We start from the raw sequence: 14,429 nt of genomic DNA on the forward strand, positions 1-14,429 counted from the left end.
TGATCACTCTGGCCTTCTCTACATCTTGGTTTATGTCGATGATATTCTTTTACTTGGGCCTTCTACTACAAGCATTGATTCGCTTATGACTTCTCTATCTGCTGAATTTTCCTTAAAGGATCTTGGTCCTGCTCGATTTTTTCTTGGAGTTGAACTTATTCCTTTGACTAATGGGCATCTTCTTTCGCAACAATGATACATTAGCAATCTTCTTCTCAAGGCTGGGATGACTGATGCTAAGCCTCTTTCGACACCAATGGCAACCAATCCACCTCTCACCAAGACCGGTGGTAAACCCTTTGGTGATCCTTTGTTATATCGTAGTCTTGTTGGCGCTCTTCAATATATTACTCTCACTCGTCCGGATCTCTCCTTTAGCATCAACAAGTTGTGTCAATTTTTAGCGTCACCGACTGATGAGAAATGGGTTGCCCTAAAGGTTCTTTTACGATATCTTAAAGGTACCATTTTATATGGTTTACATTTAACTCCATCTCCTACATGCACCCTGGACGCTTACTCTGATGTTGATTGGGCTGATTGCCCAGATGATCGCAAGTCCACTGGTGGGTATCTAGTCTATCTTGGAGATAATTTGATTTCTTGGCAGTTCCCGTAAGCAATGCACTATTGCATGCTCTAGCACCGAGAGTGAATATCGTGCTATTGCAATGGCAGCCACTGAACTTACCTGGGTTCACTCTCTTCTACGTGAGATCGGCGTAGACCTCTCCTCCTCTCCCACTTTATGGTGTGATAATATCGGGGCCACTTATCTTTCCGCCAACCCAATCTTTCATGCTCGTACGAAGCATATCGAGATTGACTTTCACTTTGTTCGTGATCGGGTTGCCAAGGGGGAGTTACTTGTTCGTTTTCTCTCCACTACAGATCAACTTGCCGATATTCTTACAAAGAGTTTAGGCACTTCTCGTTTTCAGTTTTTGCGTTCCAAACTCAAGCTCCTATGTGGACCCTTGACTTTGCGGGAGGGTGTTAGAGAAATTCCTCATATACCCCCTTAGTCTTGTAAAATACCTTTTGTATCCTCTTAGTTGTATCTTATATATTCTTAATAAACCGTCTCTGAGAGAGACAAAGAGTTATTCATTCTCACAATCTTAAGAAATCTATATGTACGGACTGTTAAAATAGCCTGGACAATTTGTGAGTTTTAATATGATTGTTTGATTAAGAACGTATGATCCTATTGTGCACCTACCTCCCAAGGAAGCAGTGGTAGTTGATCAAACCTGTTCTTTGGGTAGATATATGTTCTTCGTGGTTTTTAATTGCCCAGATTATTCTGTGTTCTTATTACTGGACTGGATGTCAGTTATTTCAGTTGAATATTTTATGTTAATGGTCTGTTTTGTACTTGGGTCCATAACATCTCATCCGAAGGGAGAGGAACCATGTTGCTGGTACTTTAGGACTTTCACATGGGAAGTGAACCTAATTTTGGTTCTTGTCAGAGTTCCTCCCAACCTATTACTGTGAGCAACTTCTCAGGATGTCAGTCATATGGTAATTTTATGAGAAAGGACTGCTGAATTGGTTGATTTGATTAGAATATGCAATCCTCAATTCCATTATTTGAAAACCTCGTTCTTGAATCCATGGGCAACCAATTAAAAACCAACATGATTGTTTGAAGAGAAAAGTGAGTCTTGGAGCAAGTCTTCCATTCGAGAGACGATCATCGTACGAGTTTTTGTTTACCTGCGTAGTTGTGGAAGGCAACATGTGGCATTTTCGAGATTCAACGATTGGGATTACAAAGGTGAGGATCACAACCGTTGGATCTCAAAAGTGCCACGTGTCACCTTCAGAGAGCCACGCTGGTGTAGATAAAAAATGCCTTCCTGGGTCAAGAAGAAGCCGAATCTGTTGTCAATCCTCAATTTGAATGAAAGCCAGGTTAGTTAGACAGAGGCCCAGTTTGAGGAAACTGGCCTTGGCCATTGACGATGATATTTTTTGCTTCTTTCTGATCATCTATTTCATTTTGTTTTAGCCATTTCTCTTTGCAAATAGAGTGACAGCACAAGAATTGGAAAGATCATGTTGGACCTACATTATCACATGGACAATCGTATAAGACAAATAAAGCATAATCATAAATATGAAAACTTATCTTGTTTCAAATAGCATGAATGATCTCCTTGTCAAAAAGTGGCGGAGTTGAAACGTGTGTGACTAGCACTTTCTTTAAAGTATTTAAACGCCCCGAATAGTGCACACGGGTCAAGAAAGCGTTTTCACCCCCAAGATTAGTCAACCCCTCCATCACAGATAGTGCATCCCGTAATTGATGGACTAAGGGATCCGTAAAGTTACATTCACCAATTTGTTTTCTATGACATAATTTTAAAGAAAAACCAATGCTTTTCAAAATGTTTGTCTCAGAATAACAAACCCCTCTCACCTTTATATAAGAGAACAAGAGACACCAACGAAAGTTGTCTCCAAAGGTTATATCTCTTCCCTTGAGGCAAAACACCTATTGGCCATTTAGGTGTCTTTTAGGAAAAGACTCAACCTTTAGAAAAAACAAATTGTTTGAATTTTCAAATAAATTACGAAAATTACAACAGATCCTAATCTCTATATTGGGAGATCAAAAAGTGGAGATCAACTCAAGGATGGTGACCATTAAAATTTATCAAGACTGGTTGCAACATTGATGAAATGATAAGCTTGAAATGGATTACAGATAGCACCATCAATACTGGATCGCTTTTGTGGTACTGAGCTGAGATGGAGCCTACAAACTGAACTCAGCCATGAAGGATCAATGATGACGCAGCTGAATAATTCTCCACCAATGAGGAAGAAAATGATAGATTACCTTAATGTGGTAGTCTTTAGTTCTTAAATGGTTATTTGTAGACATCTTTTTTGATAATGAAAATAAATTAGATCAACCAATTAAAGCAGATTTCATAGAATACTTGCCATCTCTAGCCATACATGGTTCTCTACTAGGTAGAATAATATATTACTTCCATTTGTTTGAGTTTCAGAAACCAACAATTTCCAGTGGCTTTGGAGGTTCTGTAACTTAGTTCACTAGTTTGATATGAGTTCCAAGTGGAAATTAGGAAATCTTTTGATGGATTTGAGGTATGAGAGAAATATAATTCTGTTTTGATTTAAAGTAAGCTCTGCTTTGGATTGACCGGTCCCTGATTTCTTACTGTATAATATATCTGTTATTCCTAGGTTGACACTGAGAGGGGGTGAATCAGTGTTTTCTAAAAAATTTCCTTGAAGTGACGCTTCTTTAAAGTCAAGACAAGGTTGGTTAAGATAATCCTGTAATTATCAATTACCCAAGGGCACATCCACCACACACCACAATGTGGCTAGGTCTACCAGACAATGCACCACCACACTACAATCAAAGCACTTCAATATATGCAATAAAAATAAACTAGAAACGCAAGACACCAAATTTACGTGGTTCGGCCAAATCGATTTTGCTTCAGGTCAGCGTCTTAAATGCGCAGAACGGTTCAGCGGACCGTCCGATCGCGCCAAATGAATACTGGTCGTTGATTGTGGTAGGAAGGGTTATGTAAGAAACCGCTTGGTTTTTAAAGCTAACGAACCGAACCGATTCGAACCGCTGGACCAGACGAACCATAAACAACACATGTTTTTCAAAATGACCAAAATCAAGCGCGGGATTTCCCTTTCTTCCACAAATCTTCATCTGAAATCGCCGTCTGAAGCTCTCTCGCTTCTCTGGTATTTCTGAAAAAATTATCTCTCACGATTCTCTATTCCATTTGAACTTTGCAATCTGAAGCCCTCTGTTAGATGCCCTCTTCTATTTGAGCTTTCGATTTTGATGGCTGAGGAAGGGCTTTCGATCCATCTCTTTCTACCATAATTTCAGAAGAAGAAGAAGCTCTGAAAAACGCTGAGATTCGACCCATTTCTGAAGAACTTATTGGTGATTCTGAAGAAGAAGTTATTGGAATATCATTGCAAGGAATCTGGTTTCTTCTTCTTCCATTTTAGCTTCACATCCTAACTTTGGGTTCGTTTCGTCTGCGATCAAGTTGGTGAAGCTTTTGATTTTGCATTGCTTTCTTCTACACTGAGTCGATTAGCAAAACGGACCCTTTGCTGCATTTTGTAAGCTTCAATCCTTTCTAATGGAGTTTTTTTTTAAGCAGTAGCTACGGTTGTGAAAACAGAGTTCTTTCTTCTTCTTTTATTTATTTATTTATTTTTTTTTTTTATTTAAATGTAACGAGTTAATAGAGTTTAGTCAATACAACTTGTCTTGCATCTGTTTAACCTCTATATGGGAACCTTGAATTCCTCCTGAACCGTCCTGCATTTTTTTAGAAGCTGGACTGAAGCAAAATCGCAAACTACCACTGAAGGTTAACCTGTTCTCAAGGGGAAATTTCCTGAAGACAAAGGTACCAATACTGCCAACTAACTGCTTGATTAAATGCTCCAGTTAAATCTTTCTACGTTCTACTCTCTTATTATGTCTGTAATTACATGGCGGTTTTCCTCATGGTTAATATCTTACGTATCAGGTAGTGGGGTATTAGAAAATGTTTTTTATTTTTATTTTTTTGGGTGGGGTTTGTTGGGTGGAGCTTGTGGGAGAGGGGATAGTTATTGGTCTCATATTGTATAATCTATTCGTTTTACTTAACCATCCAATTGTTTTAGAATCATAGTAAAGTAGTTGCTTGAAGTTGATTGACAAATCTCAATAGAAAATCCTTGAATACTTTAGAAGATTAGTCAAATTGGCCTTTTTTCATATGGTTGCGGAGGCAGGTAAATCAATATATGGATATGAGAGAGGGAGACGTCTGTCTCCATCTAAATACCCATTTCAGAGGTTTTGGGTAGGAATGGACATCCACCAGAAAAAGGGTAGGAGTGGGACCTCTCTCTTCAGACTCTATATTCCCCTTTATCCGCCACAAGCTCTAATGATTTTCTTGGAAATGTAATGATACATTTGAATAATAGAAAGTCATATTTTGTATCCATTAATTCTTATTGTTATTTGATCTTATATCCATCTTAAAATGTAGCCATCACATAGGGGTCATCTACTAGCCGTTATAAATTGAAACTTCTGGTTTCTTGAGGTACACTGGACCATTAAATGAAACTTCTGGTTTCTTGAGGTACACTGAATATTTTCTGTGTGCTATTTCACTCTGCTAATTGCTGAATTTGTTTTCTCCAGATGAAAGGCCACTTTGAGTCACTTTGACTCCTGAACTCTTGTTGCACAGAGGGCTAAGAGAGCTAAGAATGACCACATGAGGTATTGTTTTCTTTATTTATCTGAAACGTTGAATGCATTTCATCTAATAAGAAGCTATCAAATAATCTGAAATTTTCATCTGTTTCAGTGGCCGTGAGTTGTTCCTCTCAGACTCTGGCTTCTTTGTGGATGATGTGGAGGCCTATGAGAAGTAGCAGAGATAAGAAGAATCAGAAACTGCTGAACAGAAGGTAATCATTCACTCTTTCCTTAAATGTTGTAAATGAAGTGCCTGGATTTAGAAAATTGTTAATGCTCATTATCTAGCACCTTTTAAGGTACCTAATTTTGCTTGTATTAGCGAAGTTTAGGGAGATTATACATTTAAAAGGAACCAAGTTGGATATCCAATTCTGCTAGATTGGTGGAAAATTATTTCTTTAGTTCTTTGGTTCCTGCATTGATGGTTGGCTAATATATTTTTGACTATCAATGGATCACTACTTGTTGAATACATTTATGGACTTTAAGATGACTTTCTTATGTGTTCAAACAGCAGTTACAGGACATTTCAACTTTCCTGATATGTACCTTAGGAACGTGATTGATTAACGTTGTTTAGGCTTGCTTCATTTCCACGTAAAATTTCCTCAATACATGGTTTTTTTCCTCCAAAAATAATGGAGCATGATGTAAGTGATGTAGTATGGGCTTTTTCGCTTCTTTTTTTTTTCAATAACTGGGGTAGTGTCAATCACTTATGCAGTACTAGATAGTTATGTTTCACGTAGTGGCTAGTGAGCCCTTGATAGAAGGGAGGCAGAAAGGGGGGAGGCTCCCCCCCCCCCTTTCTTTTCTCTAGCATGCTATCCACATATCTCATCCGTCTCCAGTGTCACTGCATTAGCCTTGGGTAGATTTTTCTGTTTTCCCTTTCCAATGATTATTAGTATAGCAATCTTTTCTGTATTAGCCTTTGGGTAGATTGTTCTGTTTTTCCTTCCCAGTGAGTATTAGTGTAGCAATCTTTTCTGTGAAGCAACTGCAGCCCTACCCTCCAGCCAGTTAATCCCAAGTTCCCTCAAATTACTAGCATTGTATCATTGGCCTTGGTAAGCCCAAAATGCTTAGGAATTACTTAGATGCATCGACTCCACTGGTTGTAATATCCTGACATTCTTTTTTCTATAATTATATGGCTTTTTTAGTGGTATGTGATGCTGGAATGGTAGTCAGACAGGGATCTACTTATATAAGAGAGTAAATCATGGGATTTGCTTATATTAAAAAAAAATCACTTAGTTTTGTATTATAGTTACTTATTAATCCCAAGGCTGGAAAATTTATCTTAGGTTATCTTGTCTATTTTACCCTTGATTTCTGTTATTTTTGTGGTAGTATGTATTTTTATGTTTTGACTTTGTTAATATGTGTTTCTTTTTCCTCTCCTTTTCTTTTTGGCTGGATATTTTACGCCAAATTAATATTATTAGCTTTTTGGAGCATGTCGATAGTGCCAAATACATACCACCCCTATAAAGCAGGGTAATTGAATGGATTGGAATTGCACTTGATGTGATCCTCTTGAGGCATTTGGATGTCTGACGTTTGTGTACAGCTTGAAATTTCTTTTACTTATTCCTAGAAGGGTGACAGAAATGTCATTAGCCTGTTATGGTGTGGCATGACCAGCTTTCCATTTATGAGCCCACTTATATGATCTACGTGACCATAAATTAAGAGTTGGCATGTACAGCCTTCACTTTTAGCCATTAGCTTATTGTTCAAGTTGAATTCAGGTTAAAGATGAATCTGCCTCCCAGGCACCAAGCACTTCAACAGCTGCTGCTGATGCTGAAGTTTTTCCTGATGATGATGATGAATTGGACATGGATGAGTTGAATGAGCTAGAAGCAAGCATTCAGATCCGAAAGCTAGGCACATTGAAGCTTGATCTTGAGAAAGAGGGTATATTGCAGTAGGCGGTGGCAAAGCATCTATGTGACACACAAATGACCTTCATTTGCAGCAACCCTGCTATGCGTTATCCAGTAGGATAGAGGGGACTGAGCAGGCATCCTGTGAGAATTGTACCAATAAATATCATAGGAATTTTTTTAATGATAACGAGGCTTATTTTTTGTGCATTTTTGTCCTCTGTTACTTTGAGCATTTGGTAATAATTATTCAATGGGCGTCGTGGAGTCTAAATTTTTAATGCGAGGTATTCTCAGGCTAGAAGTTTTGAAGGGACTGGGTTGATGGTAAGGTTTATTGTAGCACCAAAATGAAATGGTATTTATCAAATATATGTACTTGCAAGTTGCAACTTATACTTTTGTTGTGTGTGTGCATTAGATTCAGTAATTTCACCTTTGTTACAGTTTATCCACGAAATCTGTTTTCAGGCGATCCACAAAATCTGTTTTGAGGCGAATTGGCGCTCAGAATTACAAAAATCCAAGTTTGGAATGTTACTGAAATCATGTCTGTTTGGTATTTTCTCCATGATTATGCCCGGAGTCAATGTGATGGTTAACTTGTAGATATTCAATATTAAAAGTCGTGATTCCACAAATTCTTTGTTGTGGATCAGAAACACAAATATCAACTAAACCTAGCTTATTCCTGCAATCGGCTTGGCTTGCAAGATCAACTAAATCCTAGCTTATTTCCTCTAATCAAGTATTTCTTGGGCTGCCATAAACCCCTCAGAGAAGGTATCATCATTATCAAATAAACTCTATCCAATAACTCCAGTAGGTGTCAAGCTTCTTCTATTTCAGCTTCATTCTCTGATGGGAGAGGGCAAACGGCCCTAACCCTGCCCCTTTTACCAATGGATGAAAAATTAGTACTGGGAAAGAAGTGGGACTCAGTTGTCCAGCATAAATTATAGAGATTTTGGAAATCTGTAGAATACACAGCTAATCAACTTATCTTACAATGAGACAAATTTACAATGAAATAAAGAGTCTTCTTGGGGACTGGAGCTTGGATTCATAACAAGGTTGAACTCTGTAAACTCTTCATACACAACAGAACCGGTGGTTACTGTTTCACCCACTCAAATGCACTCTCTTGTACAAATTAGAAGCTTTAACTACTCCAATATCTGATCAAGGTTGAAGAGTTGTGAGACTCCCTCCATGTCGTTTCACTAATTGTTGCCTTTTAAAAATCCAGCCCATATCAACATTTACAACATTATGATAAATTGGGCGAAAATTTAAAGTGCTTATTCACTCCATTAAGTAATTCCAGTATGATGAACGCTGAAAAATCACCCCTGCTCAGACATTACTTTCCACATATTTGTCTTGTAAAACCTAAATCCCCCAGTAGAGAGTCGGAGCTACTTGATACTAATAATCTCCTTGCCAGGACTCAACCCCTTGGTACAGACACGCAGGCAGTTCATAGTTGTGTGGCACCGATAAAGCTTAAACTCATCGCATATTGCATCCAAATGCTCTTTTGTGTATTCATCCCGGCTATCTTGTATCCATCTACATGCACAAATTCAGTACAAATCATTTCCAAAACCCTACTAGACATGAGTGCTTGACAAAATACATGCAAAACAAAGATTATACAACAACGATTACTAGTTGTTGTTGCCTAAGTAATCACTGTTCAGGAAAGATATGACCATCCAACTGGTTCACCACAAACAGAGAATGCATAAAGAGAATATAATTAAACAAAAAATGGCCAAAACAGGGCTACATAATATAACAAATGCTATCTGGGGCACATGAACTCACACGTCAATTCTTTCCCACATCAGGGTAGTATTACCGCTTAGTAGGTTTACCGCTTAGTAGGTTAAAGATATCTGGGGTACAACTATCATCAATCAGGCTTACATCATATGTTGTCCTGTGAAAAAAGAAGGAAAAGGGGATGGTTATACACAGGTGACATGAAAACTAATAATATGTTTAAGGGGGAAGAGGAAGAAGAAAATTTACATATAAAAAATGTAATGCTGTTGAAATACTAGAAAATAGTCTACTGGAACTATAAGTTGAACTGTTTGTCATGACATATCAATAATCTTATGAAGCAATGCCATTTTGAATCTTATCAAAAAAAAAAGAAGAAAAAAAAAGGTAATCAAAAAAATTACACATTCATGCTAAGTTAACCAACCATCTCTAAAATGAATATCAATTCATAGAAGGAAAAAATAACAGCTCATACACAACAATCAAAAGGCTAAACGTGATGACCTTGTATCTCAGTTCCTTATAAATCAAAAAATGGATAACTGTCCATGATCTTTTACTGTCTCTGGATCATTTATAAGAAGGAGCTATCTTAGAGGGCCAAGAGTCTTTGAATCACATTATGGGGGCAATAAAGTACCTCTTTGAAATTCAGAGTACAAGCTTTAATACATAATTTCTGAGAAACTCCCCACATATGACCAGATTCAATCCTCACTAAGCTCTCAAGCCAGTAAGTAAAACGTCTTCTAGAATTTTGTCGTCACTTGACTTCAATCGAAATACCCTAATGTCAAAGACCCATTTCAGCAAGTCAAACATCAGAAATTTACTTCATAAACATATCCTCATTTACTCCTAAATCCGACAATAGTATTTGAAATCCAGAGTTCAAGGGAAGTATCCCATTGAAGGTCTTCTTCCACAAAAATATCCTATCCCCTTCCCAAGACCATGACCATGCATTTGGAATCTATGAGGAGAATAAAACTGTTGACCTTCCAAAGAGAGGCAGAACACTCCGAGAACTCAAATCCAAGTACAATCTCAAAATTGGCTATATAGATTCTCTCTTACTGAGTTTAGCCATTTTGGGATGTCAAACCAGCCGGACAAGCACAACCATTCCTGCATCTTTAAAGGTCACAACAAAAACTAACCAATTACATAAATTGGTCTTCAAAGCCAAGACTGATATCAGTCAAACAAAGGTGGTGATTGACCTTATCGCTCAACAAACAAAGCAGAACAGAACCAGTAAGGTTAGTTGTTTCGGAGGTCTCAATTTTTTGAAGACATCTTCTACTTGTTGCACAATGGAAATTCTTCAAAGAATCATCAATCAATGTAACTTTAAAAATACAGTTTTTACACAAAACGAATTTTATTCAAGGAATCTGCAAGTTAAAAAATAATAATAATAAATAAAAACAAACACAGTTGAAAAGATCATCTTCTAACAATCAAATATTTCATCGATTAACATAAAAGAAGTAGAGCAAATAGTATATACCGGTAAGAAAGCGCCTATGTAGACAGCGTTTTAGTCAGAAAAAACTGATTTACTAGGGCAAAACGAGAAAGGGAAAAACTCAAAACCCTAACAGAAAGTCGAAACAAATGAGGATGATGGAAGGAGAGGGGACAAACGTTCACGTTCACCAGGAATTCTTCTTCAATCTTCATAGCTTCCTTTGAAATCAGGGTGGAAGTCGAAGCGATCGAGTATGCTCCATCGTTTTGGTCTCGTGAATTTCAACCGATTTTGACTCACCAGGGCTTTTTCTTCTTCAAGCTTCTTCATCTTCTTCTTGAAGATTTTTTTCCTCCATGGCTCCCTCTGAAATCAGGGTGGAAGACGAAACATCGATTATGCTCCATCATTTTGGTTTTGTGAATTTCAAACGATTTTGAAAACAATTTTGAAAGCGTATATTTGGATCGAAATTTTGAAAACGTATAAACCGAGCGGTTCGTAGACGGTCTAGCGGTTCGTGCGAATAAACCGCTCGGTTTACTGACCAAACAACACTTGACCTCTTAAAAGTGGACGAACGGTTGAAATCGTTTACATTTTGATCCAACGGGTCGCTGAACCGTTCTGCGCATTTAAGACGCTGACCTGAAGCAAAATCGCAGCCAAATTGCCTACATCCACGGAGTAATGTCCTAAATAGAGCTTCGTATTTACTCAATACCTTCCAACTAGAATTTTGATCACTACAATGATCAGAGAGCACCCACTCCAGTATTAACTCTTGCAACCACAAAAGTATATGGCGTCAACCTCAAACAACTCAACCCTAACAAGCAACTACTTGAAAAGTGAAACTTTTCATTACAATGACCAGAGAGCACCCACTCTCCATTAATTCAAAACATAGAGCACCCACTCCAGTATTAACTCTTGCACCCACAAAAGTATAAGGCCACAACCTTAAACAACTCAACCCTAACAAGCAACTACTTGAAAGGTGAAAGTTTTCAAATTAAGGGAGATTACAATAGATTACTCATCTTCTTCTTTAACGTTTTCACCAAAATACGCATTCAAACTTGTTCTCTATACCCATATTGCTTATTGGCTTCTCCTCAATGTTTTTCTTAGTCTCCACAAGCCAAAAAACTCAAAAACCCTCTTCTGTTTCGCTCAAATTTGAGCTTTTAAAGAAAATGAACGTTGATGCACAGGAACCGTTGGATTTCATCTTCTAAATGAGTCTCAAAGAGAATCTAATCCCACAACCGTTGGATATCCACTTTAAAAAGGCGGGTGGGATCTAGGCCGTCAGATCCTTTAAGTGATGTAAGATTAGAGTACCCTTCACCAGATTATTTCGAATGGAATCTTTTCTAATCTTACCTTTAAATTGCGATACACAGGATCATTTTGATCATTATACTTTGCAGTGCACCATATTATCATGCTACCGACCAATCAAAAGGCGTGCGATGGAATCTTTTCCATCTTGGGCACTTGAAAACCAAGCGCATCAATCTCGACCCTCAAAATTGGATCTTCATCCACGTCCTTCTAATGACATTAAAGTGTATCATTCAATCTTTCAAAATTAAACTTTCCTCCTTAAGATGTAAAACTTATTTCACAAAGACCCCCAAACTCTTAAAAATTATTTTCAAAACCCCGAAGAGTAGATTACATCACAATAGCCAAATTTGATATTTCTTCTACAATGCCCAGATTTGCTTCCATATCGCACACTCTCACGAGAAACCTCATAACTCCCTTGTTTGATATTGAAATCACAATCCAAAAAGTGCGTTGGAAAGAAGACTTCATGTACGACGCTTCTTCAGTTTAAGTCTGATACGGAGAAATTATGATCAAACCGGGTTCATACCTGGTTCGACCCTCGACCCCGGTTGAGGCAGAGGGAACAGACTCGCTCCTGAGCAAACCGAATCCAGAAGATGGCTTGCTGAAGAAGAAAACTGATTCAGCTACAAGCGCGCCCTAATCCTACTTATGGATTAAGGTAATTACCCTAATGATGGCAGACTCGAATTGATGGCTGCGGCTAATCATTATCGAAGGGATAATCATCGCATAACCTAAAGGGTTATCTCAGGAGTCCTCTACTAGTCCAAACTAGTAGAAGCTGTTGCTCAACGGATCTATCTGTCAAGATCCAACGACTACCCGAAGAAGGCTCAAGTGCATCCAACGAAGGAGATTCGAAGGTACACTTTATATAAACCTCACTACCATACGAGGTGAGGGGATCGAAAACATACAATCTGAGACTCAGGTTCAGATACATACTAATAGACTTAAACTATCAGCGGCTTACAATCTAGATCACCTTTCCCAGTTCTTCATTCCTTAGCTCTGTGCTTCTAGCAGAGCCGTTTGTGATTAAGTTCATCAACTGACTTAGCCTTCGGAGGTGGACTCCCGACCCCCGCGGTCGGGCCACATCTGACGCTTTCGTTTTGCAGGTCATCATGAAGAGATCTAAGGGCTGAGCAGATTTTGGACGCATCAAAGTCAAACCAAGAAAACGACTGGATGACTACTAAAAAATTTATCCAATGTGACCCTTGTGCAGTGACCTGTGAAATCCACTATTCTAAGTAATCCTTGCTTCACCCAAAACATTTAAATCTTCTCACAAACACTCAAGACTGTTGTAATAGTGTTAATAACCCTCTAAAATATATAAAAAAGGCATAAAGTCTTCTATGGGAGCTTCACTTCAGTACAAGTCATGTACTCTTAGAACACACTGTATTTTAGTTGCCAACAATAACAACATATTCAATCTCAACCAATGGAACAACAATATCTGTATGGTGATAAACCATGATCACACCCTACACGGTGCAGCTCTAACTAGTCAATCAATTGATGAAATATCTACCAACGGTTTCAGCTTAATTATTCATGTCATGGATATTGCTTCCAACATAGTGCTCTTCGTCTGGGGAGTAAATGTTCATAAACTCCAACTGGATGAGGATTCCTCTAAAGTTTTGAGAGGTTTAGGTAATGGAGGTGGAGTAACATCCATTAACCCTTCAAGCATCTGAGCTTCATCATCTTAGATGCACCTGAAATCCAATCTATTGCAAAATATCCAATGGTCCCTCTTATGCTTGTCAACATCCTACTGAATTCTTCACCAACAAGCTTTGTCATGCCAATCTAAAAGTATTTTTTCAGACTTGACATCACAATGTAGGATCAGTCACTGCAGTTCTCGTGTAGATATACTAGTCCTCTATCTGTTCCAAGATAAATTTTGATGTTGTCATTTCAAATCTAAAACCTCGATGTCCTTTTTGTCATGAAATGAATGGCAATCTAAAGACCCATTTGGCATAAAGTCATAGAACAGCAACCTGTAGGTGCTTGACAAAAACAAAATCCGTGGAGGTGAATGAGGTTAATGTGTTGAATTGTCTCAAGTGTGTATGCTTCAGATCGGAACTGTTTCTCTTCTTGACTAAGTTTATTCAGCCCAAGCTTTGCTCCTGGTCACCAAGTATTAGTATAGTGATTCAGAACTCTGACAAATGACAGCAGAGGAATTTAGTTTTTCTCAAAACCACAATTCCATAGTCAAGAAGCACTGCCTCAGTAGAATTCAATGTTAAGGTGGTCAAATTTGTGGAGCAAATGCAGGTTTTTGATTAGTCAAAAAGAACTGACTTCCCTCTTCTAGAAGTTTCAGCTGTGCTGACTACTTGTCAAAAATGGGTTTATCTCTTCTTGCCTCCCAAACAAATGTCCCTTTTCAAATCTTTCTGTACCATAAGCCAATGTAGTTGTTTTGGAATTATTACCTTGAGTGAACAAACACCAATTGGAAGGTTAGTCTCCTTTAAAATGACTTGCCAACAGATAAGGAACTAGCTCAATTAGAAAGACAGGTTTTGAGAGTGAAGCAATGAAACCCAACAGAGAGAAAGAACCATGAAGT

General features: G+C 38.1%; 2 long non-coding RNA genes across 2 annotated transcripts; one reads left to right on the plus strand and one right to left on the minus strand.

The window, feature by feature from the left end:
- The first annotated feature begins 3,713 nt into the window (after nt 1–3,713).
- LOC148999487 (uncharacterized) lies at nt 3,714–7,525 on the plus strand. The gene is made up of 6 exons (XR_016170851.1): nt 3,714–4,146; nt 4,363–4,439; nt 5,076–5,132; nt 5,234–5,314; nt 5,403–5,505; nt 7,054–7,525. It is a non-coding gene; the product is annotated as an uncharacterized LOC148999487 (long non-coding RNA).
- A 526-nt stretch (nt 7,526–8,051) lies between these two features.
- Nucleotides 8,052–10,936, minus strand: LOC148999488 (uncharacterized). Its single transcript, XR_016170750.1, has 3 exons — nt 10,499–10,936; nt 9,022–9,136; nt 8,052–8,763 (listed from the first exon to the last, which is right to left on the minus strand). It is a non-coding gene; the product is annotated as an uncharacterized LOC148999488 (long non-coding RNA).
- Nucleotides 10,937–14,429: the final 3,493 nt, after the last annotated feature.

This window comes from Hakea prostrata, chromosome 11, assembly GCF_041222555.1.
Source record: "Hakea prostrata isolate BN-2017 chromosome 11, UWA_Hpros_2, whole genome shotgun sequence".
NCBI lineage: Eukaryota > Viridiplantae > Streptophyta > Magnoliopsida > Proteales > Proteaceae > Hakea > Hakea prostrata.